At 43.6% G+C, this 14566-nt stretch overlaps 1 protein-coding gene across 2 annotated transcripts in view; it reads right to left on the bottom strand.

Annotated features, from left to right (window-relative positions):
- Positions 1 to 451: 451 nt before the first annotated feature.
- The window catches only part of SMPX (small muscle protein X-linked), a 68855-nt gene continuing 54740 nt past the window's right edge, over positions 452 to 14566 (bottom strand). The window contains exon 5 of one of the 2 annotated variants that reach the window (XM_007538956.2): positions 452 to 862. The gene's annotated coding sequence lies outside the window, so the exon portion shown is untranslated. Of the gene's footprint in view, positions 863 to 10261; positions 10786 to 14566 lie in introns of those variants that run through there. The other variant, XM_060182885.1, reaches the window with a different exon arrangement.

The following is a 14566-nucleotide window of genomic DNA, read 5'->3' as shown; positions in this document are numbered from 1 at the left end:
TGAGGTTGTCTGGGCATCTTAACCAAGATCAGAAGTCTCTGGAGAGATGTGGAGGATTACTTTAGACAAATAAGGTCCGATCTGATGCTTCTTTTGCTCTGATCTCATCCTTATTTTATTGTGCCTTCTAATGAGCTCTGCAAGGTCTGGGAGAAGGGGAATTTCTGTACCTCTGTGGGAGTAAAATGCATTCTCCATAAAGGTCATCCTTAGAGGGGGAATATCTGCAATGCCTAGGTTCTGGAGCACTATGAAACTTCATTTGTAATAGTCAGCCATAGTCAGCCATATCCATAGGGCCCCCCATCATTTCAGACAGGAGCCCGCACTTAGACAATGTAGGATGAGGCTAGCATTTCCATTTGCTTCTCTCCTTGTGGGGGAATATGGAGCTTTCAGAAGATGGAGGAATCATTTTCATCTAGAGTCACATTTTACATTTATTCAGATATCTATTTGAACTCATAAAAAGTTTATTGACATCATTTTGAAGGTGAAGAGTGAAAATACATTCCAAATATTGAACAAAATAGTGTGAGAATTATCCTAGAGAACTTTCCATCAAAATGACTGTTACGCATACGTGTCATCTCCCTCTCTATACAGTCATATCCCTCCTTCAACTACACCTGCAAGTGAATCCTTGAGCTGGTTTGCTCTGCAGGTGCCAAGCATGAGGATCAATGAAAGTAAGAAATGCAGCCAACTAGAAGGGAAAACTATGAATGTACAAATAGGACAATTTCTGCTAGTGTCTCCAGCATTCAGGATGTCCACAATCTTCATACAAATGTATAAAATGTTTTAGTGAGCTCTTTTCATTTGAATCCATTCTCTTCCTCTTCAATTCTTCATACCAAGCCTGCAGAGGAAAAGCCAGAGGGACCACTGTTTTAGTTTCTCTGAAATATTGTTAAGGATAGTTTGTAAGTCGTTATGATAGATATAAGTCAAGATGGACTTACATTCACATAGAAACTTCATGCCTTGATTTCATGAATATAGAGTGGACTATGAGCACAAGGGGTGACAATCAGCTTTGACACTAGTGATCTCAGCAACTCTGAATTCAATAAGGATGACTTCCTAAGGACAGGAACATAATTCCAACTTTGCAGAGGACCTTTGGAGCCTGTGGTGGATGTGCATATGTGGCTTCCCTTCTCCACCCCTCCCCAGCACCCTTTCCACTGTCATATAACTTTTTAGTTTTCTCCTATGGTGGTGGTGGCATAAAAATCCTTATATCTGGGGGTCGGGTGATAGTGCAGTGGTTAGTTAAGCATTCGTGACACGAAGCACAAGGACTGGTGTAAAGATCCCAGTTCAAGCTCCCAGCTCCCCACCTACAGGTCGTTCACTTCATAAAATAAGACATATTTTAATTTTATTTATTGGATAAACAGCTATCAAAGTAGAAGGGGGAGATAGAGAGTGAGAGAAAAAGAGAGACAACTGCAGCACTGCTTCACCATTCACGAAACTTCCCCCCACAGGCGGGGAACCTGGGACTTGAAGTGGGTACACCACTGTCCAAGCACATTGGTTTTGTCTTAAGGCACTGGATTTGGGGGCAACTAACTAATTGATATGGTGCATTTCTTTCAAAAGCTCTGGTAGAGATGGGGAGATAATTTGCCCAGAAAGCCATGCCTTCCATGTGTGAGACTGTGGGTTTGAGCCCCAAGACTATAGGGGAGTGCCAGGGATAACACTGGGCAAGCTCCATGGATGATGCAGAAGTGCCATGGCGTCTTCCCCTCTCCTCTGTCACCTCAGTGGTGCTGTGCATAGGTAAGGTCCTAGGTCATTCCCTAGTGCCACATAAAAAAAAAAAACTTTTATCATTGAACATTATATACACACTTTTGGGGGTGTGTTTCTACTCATGTTTCATTTATGTGAATGGTCTGAATCTTTTCGAAGAAATAAAATGCTCACATTTTTTTTGTTCATTACCATTGACTGTAAAGAGAAAATTCTCTGGGCAAGGATCCCTCTGTCCCAGCTGTGGCAGATACTATGCCTTGGCTTTCTCCGTGTTAACTCGTATCACCTCTGCCCTTGTTTTTCTCTTCTACAAAGTCTGGTGGCCTAATACTCAATTTCCCAGTCTCAGAACCCAGTTCTGGCCAAGGAGCCCTGAGGAGAAGTCCACAGCAGAGAGCTTTAGAAAGCTTTCCCCTTCTATGTATGCCTTTAGAGCTCACAAAGCCTGCTGTGCCATTTCGCATGTCTAGCATTGCTGTGATGTTGCTTGTGTTACTTCTGCTGTTAGGATAAAATGCATAGAGGTTCACAGAACAAAGTGAGGGAGGGTCAGAGGCTCATGGTTGGTAAGGAGAAAAGCTGGGGTGAAACCTCTGGTGTTCTGACTCTGGGGCTTCTTCCATTCCACTAACAGGGAAGGTCTGGGTGGTTTTGAGATCCAAGGGAGAAAGAAGGTTTTGCATGACCACAAAACTAAAAGCATCAACAGCAGGCAGCATAGGCCAGCACAGTTCTCTGTGCTCTTTGTTTATTTTAGAAATGGCTTTCTCAGTCCATGTCAGTCACCAGGAGGAAGTCATTTTCTGCAGCCTAAGATTTCCAGGTGAAATGGATCTCACTGACCCTCAATTTCATGGTCTTATACCCACCCTGTCCTCCACATGCACATGCCTCACTGTCTAGGTTTGCTGGGCAAGTCCTGCCACTGCACCATGGTAACAACAGCCCAACCCCTCCTTTTTTTGTTGTTGATGACTTTTTAAAACTTTTTTTTAATCTACCATTGGTTAATATTTGTGTTTGTTTTTGCCATCAGGGTTACTACTGGGTCTCAGTGCCTGCATGACAAATCCTCCTTTCCCAGGGGCCATTTTCCCATATTTTCCTTTCTTTTTTTCTGATAGCACAAAGAGAAATTGGGAGGGGAAGAGGGATGGTGGCACACTTGGTTGAGCGCACTTGTTACAATGTGCAAGGACCCAGGTTTGAGCCCCCTGGTCCCCACCTGCAAGGGGAAAGCTTCACAAGTGGTGAAGCAGGGCTGCAGGTTCTCTCTGTCTCTCTCCCTCTCTGTCACCCCTCCCCCCTCGATTTCTGGCTATCTCTATCCAATAAATAAATTAGGATGGGGGAGAGAGATGGAAAGAGAGACATTTGCAGCACTACTTTACTGCACATGAAGTTCATCCCTGAAGTGAGGACTAGGGGCTTGAACCCAGATCCCTGTGCATGGTAACATCTGTACTCAACTCAACATGTGTAGCCCCTGGTTTACAGTTTCATAACGATTTAGAAGTAGAGTTCCACACTTGCATATGTCTATAAGTCTCACCACAGCCACCCCCAAAACTTTAGTGCCATTACTGCAGAGACACCTGTCTACCTATTCCCCACCTCCCCACTCCATTTTCTCTAATAACGACGATAGCTGCCACAGTGCCTGGGTTAATTTTGTTATTATTATTGTTGTTGCAAGTTTGTTTGTTTTAGTTATTTATAATCCACATATGAGTGGTAGCTGTCTTGTACTTCCTTATGTCAGTTAGCATAATCGTCTCCAGTTCTATTTTATCCCAAATGACAGTGTCATCTCCAGTAATGACAAGTAACAGTCCCGTCAGTATAGGTCCCACAGTTTCTTTATATCTTTGCTGAAAACTTTTTTTTTACATTTTATTTATTTACTCTCTTTTGTTGTCCTTGTTTTTTATTGTTGTAGTTATTACTGTTGTTGTTATTGATTTTGTCATTGTTAGATAGGACATAGAGAAATGGAGAGAGGAGGGGAAGACAGAGATGGGGAGAGAAAGATAGACACCTGCAGACCTGCTTCACCGCCTGTGAAATGACTCCCCTGCAGGTGGGGAGCCGGGGGCTCGAACCAGGATCCTTATGCCAGTCCTTGAGCTTTGCGCCACCTGTGCTTAACCCGCTGCACTACCGCCCATCTCCCTGCTGAAAACTTTTGACTGGCTTCCTTCCCTCAGATGCTGCAACTAACATGCTGTCTTGTCAGCATTTGCCTATGGTTTCCACTTTCCCTTCCTTCATCTTTCCCACTGTAGCTGTCCTGTCACCATGCTGTGACCTTCAGAAGGATACAGACATATCCTATTCTTTCATCATGGCACTGACATAAAGCCTAAGGATTCCTGGGTTGGGAAGAGTGAGAACTGGACAAGAACTGGAGCTGGAGTTAGAGCCAAGACACATTCTCCAAAGCAGGGCAGGTGGGATGAGCAAGGGGCCATAGATGCAGGAGGCATGAGTGTTCCTTGATGCACTCCGTACCTACCGAGAGATCAGAAGTGTCCCGAGTCCCTGCCAGAGCCCCCATGGTGGCCAGGGTGTGCTCAAGTCATTTTACTGCTGTGGTCACTATGCTGAGTGACACAAGGTTAATTTGTCTGGCTGAGTAGCCCATGACAAGCTGCCCTTGAAGCTGAGAAATTCCTTGGGTTTCTCTGAACAGCATGGAAGGGGTGATGATTCATTGCAAACTGTCACTAAGGCCTGCCTTGTGGGGTGTAATTTCTCTTCCAGAAGTATCATGACCGTAAGGCACCATGTGCCTGTCCCAGGTGACACACCGGATGAGTCATTTGCAGTGATCCAATGCCCCTCCTGACTGGGTTCAATTTGTGACCCTTCTTGCCTTTGAAACAAGTGGGGAAATTCAGGAACACCTTAGCAGGAGAGATAGCTCACCAGGTAGGGGACATGCTTTGCTGCGTACACAGTCCAAGTTCAAACTCCAACACCACATGGCAAGTGCCAGGGTAGTAGTGAAAACTCTGGTGCTGTCACATCTCTCCCTTACTCTACTTGTCTGAATGGCTAAAACTGACCTGGGAGTGATGAAAACACTCCCAAACAAACAAAAATCTTAATCCAGTTTGCCCAGCACTAGTCCATCATGGCCGCTGAAGTGGTCATGTTGTGTAGAAAATTCAACTCATCGAATGCTTTGTGCAACACTAGCCCAGGAGGCCTCTGCTCTTCACCTTAACCCACTGTGCCTGGGAGCTCAGGCGAGTCAGGCATTTGGTTGAGCCTCAGCCTGTGATTCTGTACTTTAGCTTCTTCGTGTGGAGGTGGAGAAATAACTGTTGGTAGTTTCAGCATCTGTTGTACGCAGGCACACCATCACTGACTTGACACAACCACCTCGTTTCTCCTACAAAGTGGACCTGAGTCTTCCTTGCTGAAGGGGGGCAGTAGTCAAGAAGCCACTACAGCTGTCCTTCTGCCCCCTGCCCAGCTTCCCTGCTCCCTCTTGTGTCCCAGTAAAATACAGGCAGACCCTGCAGCCCTGGACATAGCACAGTACAGCTGACCAAGGTCACACAGGTCTTTCCAGGAGAGCAAAGCCCACAGAGGACCAGAGCCTCCATCCTTGGCCTTGTGGGACTCAGTCTGGTGTCAGAGGCCTGTGTGTTATCAGAACCCAGTCATTCAGGGTCCAAGAACAGGCCTCAGATTTAAAAATGGGAACAATGGGAAGGAACCTAGAGCTAAACTTGTCTGTGATGTAAAGCACACTTGTTTGTCAGGTTGTTGGAATGCCAGCGTGTTGGGCAGTATCCCGGTCGACTGTTTCGCTGCCCAGGCAACAGCTGTCAGCTACCCTCCTATGCCCTCTGCTTCTGCAGGAAATTATGGTGAGAACCATGGAGGAAGTGAGACACCCTGCTGAAAAGTCTCTCTCAGCCCTTGCCCCCAACACCTTTTGTACCCAACTCCAAAGAGACTCATCCAGTGCCAACTTCTCATTGACAGACTAGAAAGTCATACCCTGGCCAACACCAGACATCTCTCTACCACCCTAAGTGCCGGCTGAGAGGCATGTGATGTTTACACCCTGCCACGACCCATTTATAGCTGTGTTACTCAGAGTCACCACTGCCCACATCCATCATTGAGGAAACTGGAGTCCACTTAACACTTGTCTGCATTTGATGCTTTAACCAGACACTCAGGACAGTGCAGTGATTACTTCCTCCTCTCTGGTGCTAACTCACAGTGCCATAAACACAGCCACACCCCAAAGTCATCAGAAAGGCCATGCCTCACAGGCCACCCTGCCCCAAGTTCAACAACCAACTGTGCATCCAGAGGGAAGCAGTTGAAGTTTCAGAGTGTGTAAGAGGGCATCAAAATAGAATAAAAGCCCGCCATCCATGGAGTTCTCAAGAGTTTCTGAAGCACACACATGCCCCGTGCAACCACTCTGACTACATGGAGTGGAAGACTGTACAGCAACCAGGGCAGGGAGACGGGAGCATGCAGCCTGCAGTGTATCCAGGGAAATGCAGCCCCAGTTCTCTTGCTTTTACCTCCAAGTAACCATCTGTCAAGTAAAAGAAACAAAACTCAAAGTAAAAAACGTGTATCTGAAACTATGAGACATGTACCCAGATTAGTTTTTGTGTGTCGTGAAAGCATCTGGTGGCTAAAGTGAAAGCTGAAGTGTTTCTGGTGGTATTTATTGGGTTGTGGGAAAAGTTGACATAATTTTACGTTTTTCTATGCAAAAATGTCTCATGACTTTTTTTGACAACATAGTAGTAAGAGGGGGAAGGTAAGAAAGGCACTGAGCAGGGCTTTAAAAAAATCTGCACTTGAAATGGAGGCTCATGTAGTGTAATGTGATGAATGTGGAGACTTCAGGTTAAGTCAAGGAAAAAGCAAATTGCATGTCCAAGTCAAATCTTGTCAGAATATGAAATTGACAGTGCTGTTTGGATATTAAGGTAGAATAGGGTCAAAAACTGAGATAGCATTGAATCAAGGAAGGGGAGGTGGGAGACATTGTCATGGCAGAGAAAGGAATGTGGTGATCCAAGACCACTGGCAGTTCTGATTTCTGTGCTCAATTTCTCTCCAACCACCAGAGTACAGATGTCCCCATTTCTTATTTATTCATTCATAAATTATCTTTATTTATTGGTTAGAGACATCCAGAAATCAAGAGGAAAGGGGAAGATAGGGAGAGAGACAGAGAGATACCTACAGCCCTGCTTCACCACTCTCAAAGCTTTCCCCCTGCAGGTGGGGACGGGGGCTTGAATCCAGGTCCTTGCACATTATAACATGTGCACTTAACTGGGTGCACCACCACCCAACTCTCCTGTCCCCACTTCTAAAGTGACAGCTCCACAGGAGAAACCATGACACAAGGTTTACCTTACCAGGTAGCTCAGCAACAGCCAGAGATAGGCAAGGTGATAAGCAAGCCAAGTAGACTACTGTCTCAGCCAGCAGGTCCTAGAGTTTCTAGACAGCGAAATCCTTCTATGTTGTTAAGACCTGAACATCAAAGCTGAGAAAGAGCAGTGCTTCCATCTGAAATACCCAGTGTCCTCTTAGAACCATCTGACAAAGGTATATGGCAGCCAGAGGTTCTGGAACATTACAAGGAAATCTCATCATGTGGTATGAGGCTAACAGAATTTATGAAGTAAAAATTGGCTTCCTGCCTCTCCAATCAGGTATCACTGGTCACACATCACCTGCCAGAACTCACTTTACCGATGCTGGGTCTGGTTTGTTTGTATAGTGTCAGGCTTAGAACTCAGTGGTCCAAAGACTCAGCATCTAAATAAAAACCTGGCTTTTGATATCCAGTAATCTCAAACAGCAAAACTGTTTTCACAGGTGTATGAAACTAAAGTTTTAAGGTTGCTTCTTATTTTAGAAGTTAGGAGATTAAAATCCAGAGTTGTCCAGACCATGCAGCTAATGGCTGGTCTAGGAAGAGAAATTCGTCTGGAGTTCCTTCCTCTGTGTTTTTCAAAACTGATAAAATGGACATGGTTAATGGTTTCACAGTGAGGGTACATCAGAGGTACCTTGGATGAACAACTTACATGTAGAAATGTATCTTTAGTGTGTCAGTAATTCAGGTCAGTCAACTTTATTGAACTTGTCCTAATACCACTAGAATTTAATTGAAAAATTTTTGTCATCACAAAATTTTCAGGGTTAGTGTTTTCACAGAGTAAAATTTAGAAATCTGAAGTGAACAGTTTAATGACTTTTTATGTACTTACATGCCCTGTGGATAGTAGCTTATTGCTGTTTTCGTGGTTTTGATTTTTATATAGCTCTTAAAAACTACCAGTACATCCTCAAAGTTTCACTCATTTGAGAAATACCATATGCCAGAAATGATTATTCAAGCTTCACATTTGAAAGAAAAGGAAGGGCTGGGAGATGGCTCATCTGTTAGAGCACATGCTTTACCAAGAGTGAGGACCCAGATTTGAATGGTGGGGTGGTATTGTGATGTCTCTCTTTCTTCCTCTCCCTCTTTGTCTCTGAAATTTTCTTCTCCTGTCAGGACTTCACTGCTCTGAGTCACCTTTTTCCCCAAAAGAGCCAGAAAGACAGAGGAGGAGAGGGAAAATACCATAGCACTGAAATGTCCTCCAGTGCAGCAGGAGCTGGGTTCAACCCCAGCTTATGCATGACAAAGCAGACATGTGAGCTCTATGCATGTGAGCTTTTTTGCTGGCCATGAAGTGTCCACTGGGAGCAGCACGAAGGCCTGTCACCAGAAATATATGAGTAGAGAGGAAGAAAAGGAGACAGAGATAGGAAAGAGGGTGGGAGCAGAGGGAAAGAAGAAAAAGGAAAAATTCCCATGGCCAGATAAATTGAGGAAAGAGATAAATCAAGATGAACTATTTTCTAAATTTGGGGCTCCTTAGAGCTTGAAATGTACAAATACATGTTATGTGTATTGAATGTCAAGATATACCCAGCTAGAATTTGAAGAATTTACTAGATCACTGAGCGGTTTTCCTAGTTTGCTACTGTGTGTATCTTTTTTTCCATTTATTATTACATCATAAATAGTGTCCATAATACTTTACCAGGTGGCTATCCCCAGGTTTCTGTCATCATAATCCTATTGTTAGACACAGTTTCTAATCCATTTTGCTATCATAAACGAATGAGTACAGCCTTTCCACATGAACATATGCTTTCAGATGGCCTTTTCCCAGTCCCAAGCTATAGGCTGTCCTAATAACAGTAACTGGAGCTCTGTACATTTACTAAGCCATATCCATGCCCGTGGGCAGAGCATCTGCTCTACAGTAGACACTCCATACCTGATGAGGGCATGAGCAAGTGTCTGTTTCGTGATCATTCCCCCACTGATCTTTGTGAATTTTATAAGAGGAAAATTGCTGTTTCACTGAGCATCCCTTTAATTACTGGTGAGGCTGCACGTTTTCTCAGGCTTCTCTACTAATTACACATCCACTTTTGAGAACTGTGAGTTCATTTCCTTTATCTATTTATCTATTAAGGTATTGTTGTTTTGCTTCCCAGTTTGCATGGGCTCTTCATATAATTGTACATTTCATGCAAAACAAGTTTCTTGTTTGAGTTTCCTATTTAATAATTGGGAAGTTTTTTCAAGCACAGAGATATTTAATGTTTTATTTCATTTTTTTCCCTTTTTAAAAAGATTTATTTCATATGAGATATAAGAGGAACTTTTTGTTGTTGTTTTGTTTTGTTTTCTGTGTTTTAAATGAGCAAGATTTTGATGAATGATTTTGATGGCTCTTTCTGTAAAAGACATTTGGAGAAGCTAAGTCAGTTGACTTCAAACCCCCCCCCCCCACACACACACACAAAATCATTGCAATCATTGTTTTAAATGTTAGTTACAGGTAAATCCTACCCGTGGAAGTCATCATCAAAGGCTTTTGCTTCCATTATCTTAAAAAGGCCACAAAAGAAGCTTTACCTTTATGGAAAGGAAAGATGCATCATTTTGAAGATTTGGGGGTTTCATTAATAGGCTATTGTAAATCACCCCCAGAGTTATGGGATGGACCTTTCTAATCACCCAGAATAGGAGCTCGAACACATTAGAAACACCTTGTGAGTTTTTTAGTCTCAAGTTCTAAGATAGCACACTTGGGAAATCACATGCCTTACCATATGTGTGGTCCTGGGTTCGAGCACCACAAGTGAGCACCTTGGACTGGTCCCTTGGTAACTCCATGGACGGTTGAGGAGTGCTATAATGCCTCTCTGTCTCTGTCTCTCCCACCCTTTCTTTCTAAACAAATTCTGCTCAGTAGTATCGCACATGTAGAAGGTCCTGAGTTCATTTCCTGGCACCATATTAAAAATTATTTCTTAACGCTAAGTGCCAAGCTGCTCCAGACCTGTGACATCACAGTCTCAACAGTTTCCTTGGGTGATTTTGTTCCTTTTGATTGTGTCTGTGCTTAAAAAGTCTTGAAGATGGGATCCAGGATCCTCACTTTATTTTGGTTACATTCCACACCAGAAAAATATATTAAGCACTATGGACACAGCAGTGGATAAGTTATCCCCCTTCATGGAACTGAAGATCCAGAAAGAAAGACAGAGTGTGACAGAAGTGATAGCATAAGGAAGTGACCCCTTCCTCCCTCTCAGTAAGGACACATAGGCAGCTCGTAGTGCTTTCTCCAGTTCAGGAAGCTATGGAAATGCTTCTTGGAAATAGGGTTTGAACTGAGACCTGACTGATGGGTAGGAGTTAGCCAGCTCACTGGATAGCACACTGCTTTGTCATGTGTGTGGCCCAGGCCCAAGCCCTGCCACTTTGAAGGATGCTTTGGTGCTGTGGCGTCTCTTCTCCCCTCCAAAAAAAAGTTAGCCAGCTAATGGATATAGAAAACAAAGGGAGCATGTCGAAAGCCTAGCATCAGCACAGCATATCCATGGACTGGGAGACACTCAGTAGAGTTGGAGCAGGGACCCCTGGGAGGGCAGAAATGCAAACTGAAAAGAAAAAAACAAATAATAATAATACAAAAAACAGGCCAGTCTGAAGCAGTGAATGCAGCCCTCAGGGTGATGAGGAGGCACTGAAGGATGCTCAGCAGGGCAGCGACATTATCACTTTTGTGGTTTTTTTTTTTATTTTTATTTTCTTGAAAGATCTGTGGATTGCAGGGCTCTGGCAACTAAACCCAAGTGAGAAAAGGCTTTGAGGAGTGATGCTCAGGTCATTGTGACAGCTGTGGGCCATTAATGTTCAGTGAGGTCACCTGTGTGACAGCACCAAGAATGGCAAGTGAATGGCATTTGCAAACCTCCTTTCAAGGTGACAGTCAAACATATTAGAAACTCATAGCAATGTCCATGGGCTCTCACCTGTGAATTGAGAAAGGGTGCTCTTCAGTGGCTAGCAAAAGCCCTGGCATTCCTCACTAAAGCATTTCTGCTCCAGATCTCAGCTTTCAGTCAAGGGCTTAGGAAAATTCCCACAGACCTCACAGGCATTCCTTGGAGAACCATGTAAGAGACAAATCACAAGTGACCACAGACTGCTGGGCAGGCAGCAGGAGCTCATACTGAGCTCTCACCTGTCAATTCACTGTATTCTGTGGGCTAGGAAGAATCTGCACTTAAATAAAGCAGAAACAGACAGTCTCTCCAATCCCACGGCTTAATTTAATGGGGGGATAAGCCTTGGAAGGGAGACAGAGCTGTTCCTGATGACTTAACCATTAATAAAGCCCTTCTATAAATGGAACTAGGGAGAAAAGGTAGCTTGTCAGAGGGCAAAGGAGTGGGCCCCATTAGACAAAATAGGTCAGGCAGGGAGAAAGTCATCATGTCTCCCACCTAGTTACACTGATCAGAGATGACAGGCCTTGTTGGTTTTTTGTTTGTTTGTTTGTTTTGTTTTGTTTTGTTAACCGATTGCAAAGGGACAGAGAACATGCAAGAGATTTCTTGTTGTTTTCTTTCTTTCTTTTTTAAGATAATGACTGTTTCAAAGAGGAGCTTGAAAAGCAACATTTAATATTAATTACAGTTTTGAGATTTGTGCTTAAAAATTCATGTACTTGTATATGTGTTTTCAGAAATATAACATTTTTATTGAGAGTCCAGAGCATCTTTCTGCCAGGGATGAAACCCAGGGCCTCATGCATGCCAGGCATGTGCTCTACTGCTAAGCCACCTTGCTAACCTCCAGAAATATAAGTTTTTCTAGAAAAAAACAAAAAGCCTGTTTCAGGTAGAGAAGTCTCCATGGATGGACCACTGTTTTGCATCTGGGATGAATGAAACACCTGACTGCTTGAGGGGGTGTACCATCCAGTGGTTGATTTGTGGCAACACTGCTGTATTCTTGTTGTTCTAGTTTTCTCACTCAGAAATAAAAAGAGAGATCAGGAAAACTGTCATAATGCAGGAGCAAGCCAAACAGAAAGAACAATGTGCAAAAACTAAAATGTATGCCATTTACATAACCATGTTAGTTTGGGCAAACCTCACCCAAACTTACCTCATCTGTAAAAAGAGAAGCACTGATTGCTGTCTGTAGGCAGCTTTCTAGGCAGCCCCCATCCAGTCTTCCCTCCTGGTGTTTACCCTCTTGTGTAGTCCTCTCCAACACTAAGCAGGGTTGACTTACATAATCAGCAGCTTACTATAGAAATGAAGGAGTATGACCTCCAAGGCTAGCTTATAAATGCCACAGTGCCTTCTGCATTGCTCTCTTCTTGGGTCACTGGCTTGGGAAGAGGTCAGTTGTTACGTTGTAAGAACACTCAAGATGCCCAATGGCAAAACTCACAGAGGTATGCAGTAAAGCCTCCTGATAATGGTCATCAACAACCAGTCCAAAACATACTGTGTCATCTTGAAAGTGGGTCCTCTGGCTTTGCTAGCCTTCCAGGTGAGCTATTTTGTTGGCCCAGTCCTCCAGTCTTAATTGTAACTTTAGATATCTACACTCCCTACCAACATCTTGACCAAGGACCCAAGGCCAAAACCATCCAGCTTGGCCATTTCTGAATTCTTGACCCACAGACATTCTATTATCATATTTAATTTCTATTTTTTTATCCTGCTCAATTTGAGGGTAGCAATATATAACAAACCCAGATGCCTTGGATCAAACAAGTCCAACTCTTCCATTTTATGTGTCAATGAATAGGTGTTATTGGCAGGAACTATGAAAGTTGACATTTTGTTTATTTCAGACACCAGATCCTAGATTCATCATAGGATCATATTATTTCTGACATTTCTAAAATGATGACTAGCCAGACTCTCAAGACCTGCCATTCTGTAAACCCAGGGATCAGTCTTGTGGGAGTACAAGCTAATATAGCTGAGTGATCTAGAACTAAAGATTGCAGTGCAACAGTTCAGCATCCAACAATCAGTTCTTCACAACTTATACTGACTACATAATCCACCTATGTTATGCTTACACCCAGAGACTAAGTTTAGTAAAAGGAAGTCCAGTGGAATGGGAACTTTTCTGCTACCAGTGAGTCATTTCAAACTGTAAAGCTGGACTATTTGGAGAGGACAGGAGCTCTGGCAGTTTTAAGAGTGAGATGAATTGGCATAGATGTTAAAAGCAGCTGAGTTCATGGTTCAACTCAAGTGATTTGTCACGATGGGAGGTATATCTGGAAGGAAGGGAATGCGGAGAGGACTTTTGCATTGTTTGGCTCTAGACTGGATCTAGTTGTATTGATGGCCCCTTGACCTATGATATTGTATAACTCTACATAGTGCTGGGTACAATGGCACAATACTTACTAGATACAGCACACACATCAGTGGGGACCAGCATGTCTTCAGCCTCTTCTAAGCTCAGTATGAAAGTTATTATGGACTCCCACGGTAATCTGGTTACTTACTGTCTCTTCCCCATGTTCTATCCTAAACAGTGTATAGCTCATCCTTTGGTCATCCTGACATTAAATAAGTAGATGTCTATGCTGAATGACTTTCCATGAATCTTTGGAAGACTGGGGGATAACTCAGTACATGAAGCACACACCGTGTTGTGTATGGGACCCTGGGTCTGATCCCTAACACCACGTGGGCACACCCTGGATAGCACTAAAGGAAATTTCATGGTTAGTGTTTCGGAGTCACTTCCTCTTCTCTCTGGTGTAGGAAAGCCACTTTGCTGTATAGTATATATGCAAGACCCATGGTGCACCCTCCACCCCCCCCCAAAAAAAGGAATGTGAGCCAGCAAGATAGCTCATCTGAATAGCACACCTGCTTTGTCATATGTATGACCCAGGTTTGAGCCTGATCCCCACCACACTGGGGAAATTTCAGTGGTGTGGTATCTTTCCCTCCCTCCCCTTCTGTTTCTATCTCTGTCTTTGTCACTCTCTCTGTAGCTGAAAAAAAAAATCAGCTCAGAGCAGTGAAGCCTCAGTGATGATGACAACAACAAAGCAATACTTAGAGAGAGAGAGAGAGAGAGAGGAGAAACTTTCATTTAGAGTCATTAATCCAAGCAACCTTGACATTCAGCCTTCTAAAGAGGTATTTTTCCAATCAAGAAAAATTTTAGTCTGGTTTGTCCAGGGAGCAATCTGAGGAACACACTCTAAGTCGGTCCCTCTGGTTCAAGAGGTACTTTAGACTCATCTGGGGATCTTGTGAAACATACTGCTCCCTGAAAATTAACTGGTCAGAGGTGGGACTTAGTCAAGTGCAGTTGATTCTTTTTTTTTTGCAATCAGCACTAAGGACTACAGGTGTAACTGCATCCAGCATTTGCTGCTGCGAG

This window comes from Erinaceus europaeus, chromosome X, assembly GCF_950295315.1.
Source record: "Erinaceus europaeus chromosome X, mEriEur2.1, whole genome shotgun sequence".
Classification (NCBI taxonomy): Eukaryota; Metazoa; Chordata; class Mammalia; order Eulipotyphla; family Erinaceidae; genus Erinaceus; species Erinaceus europaeus.
Note: the sequence above shows the minus strand (reverse complement) of the source record. Positions and strands in the feature narration are given on the sequence as shown.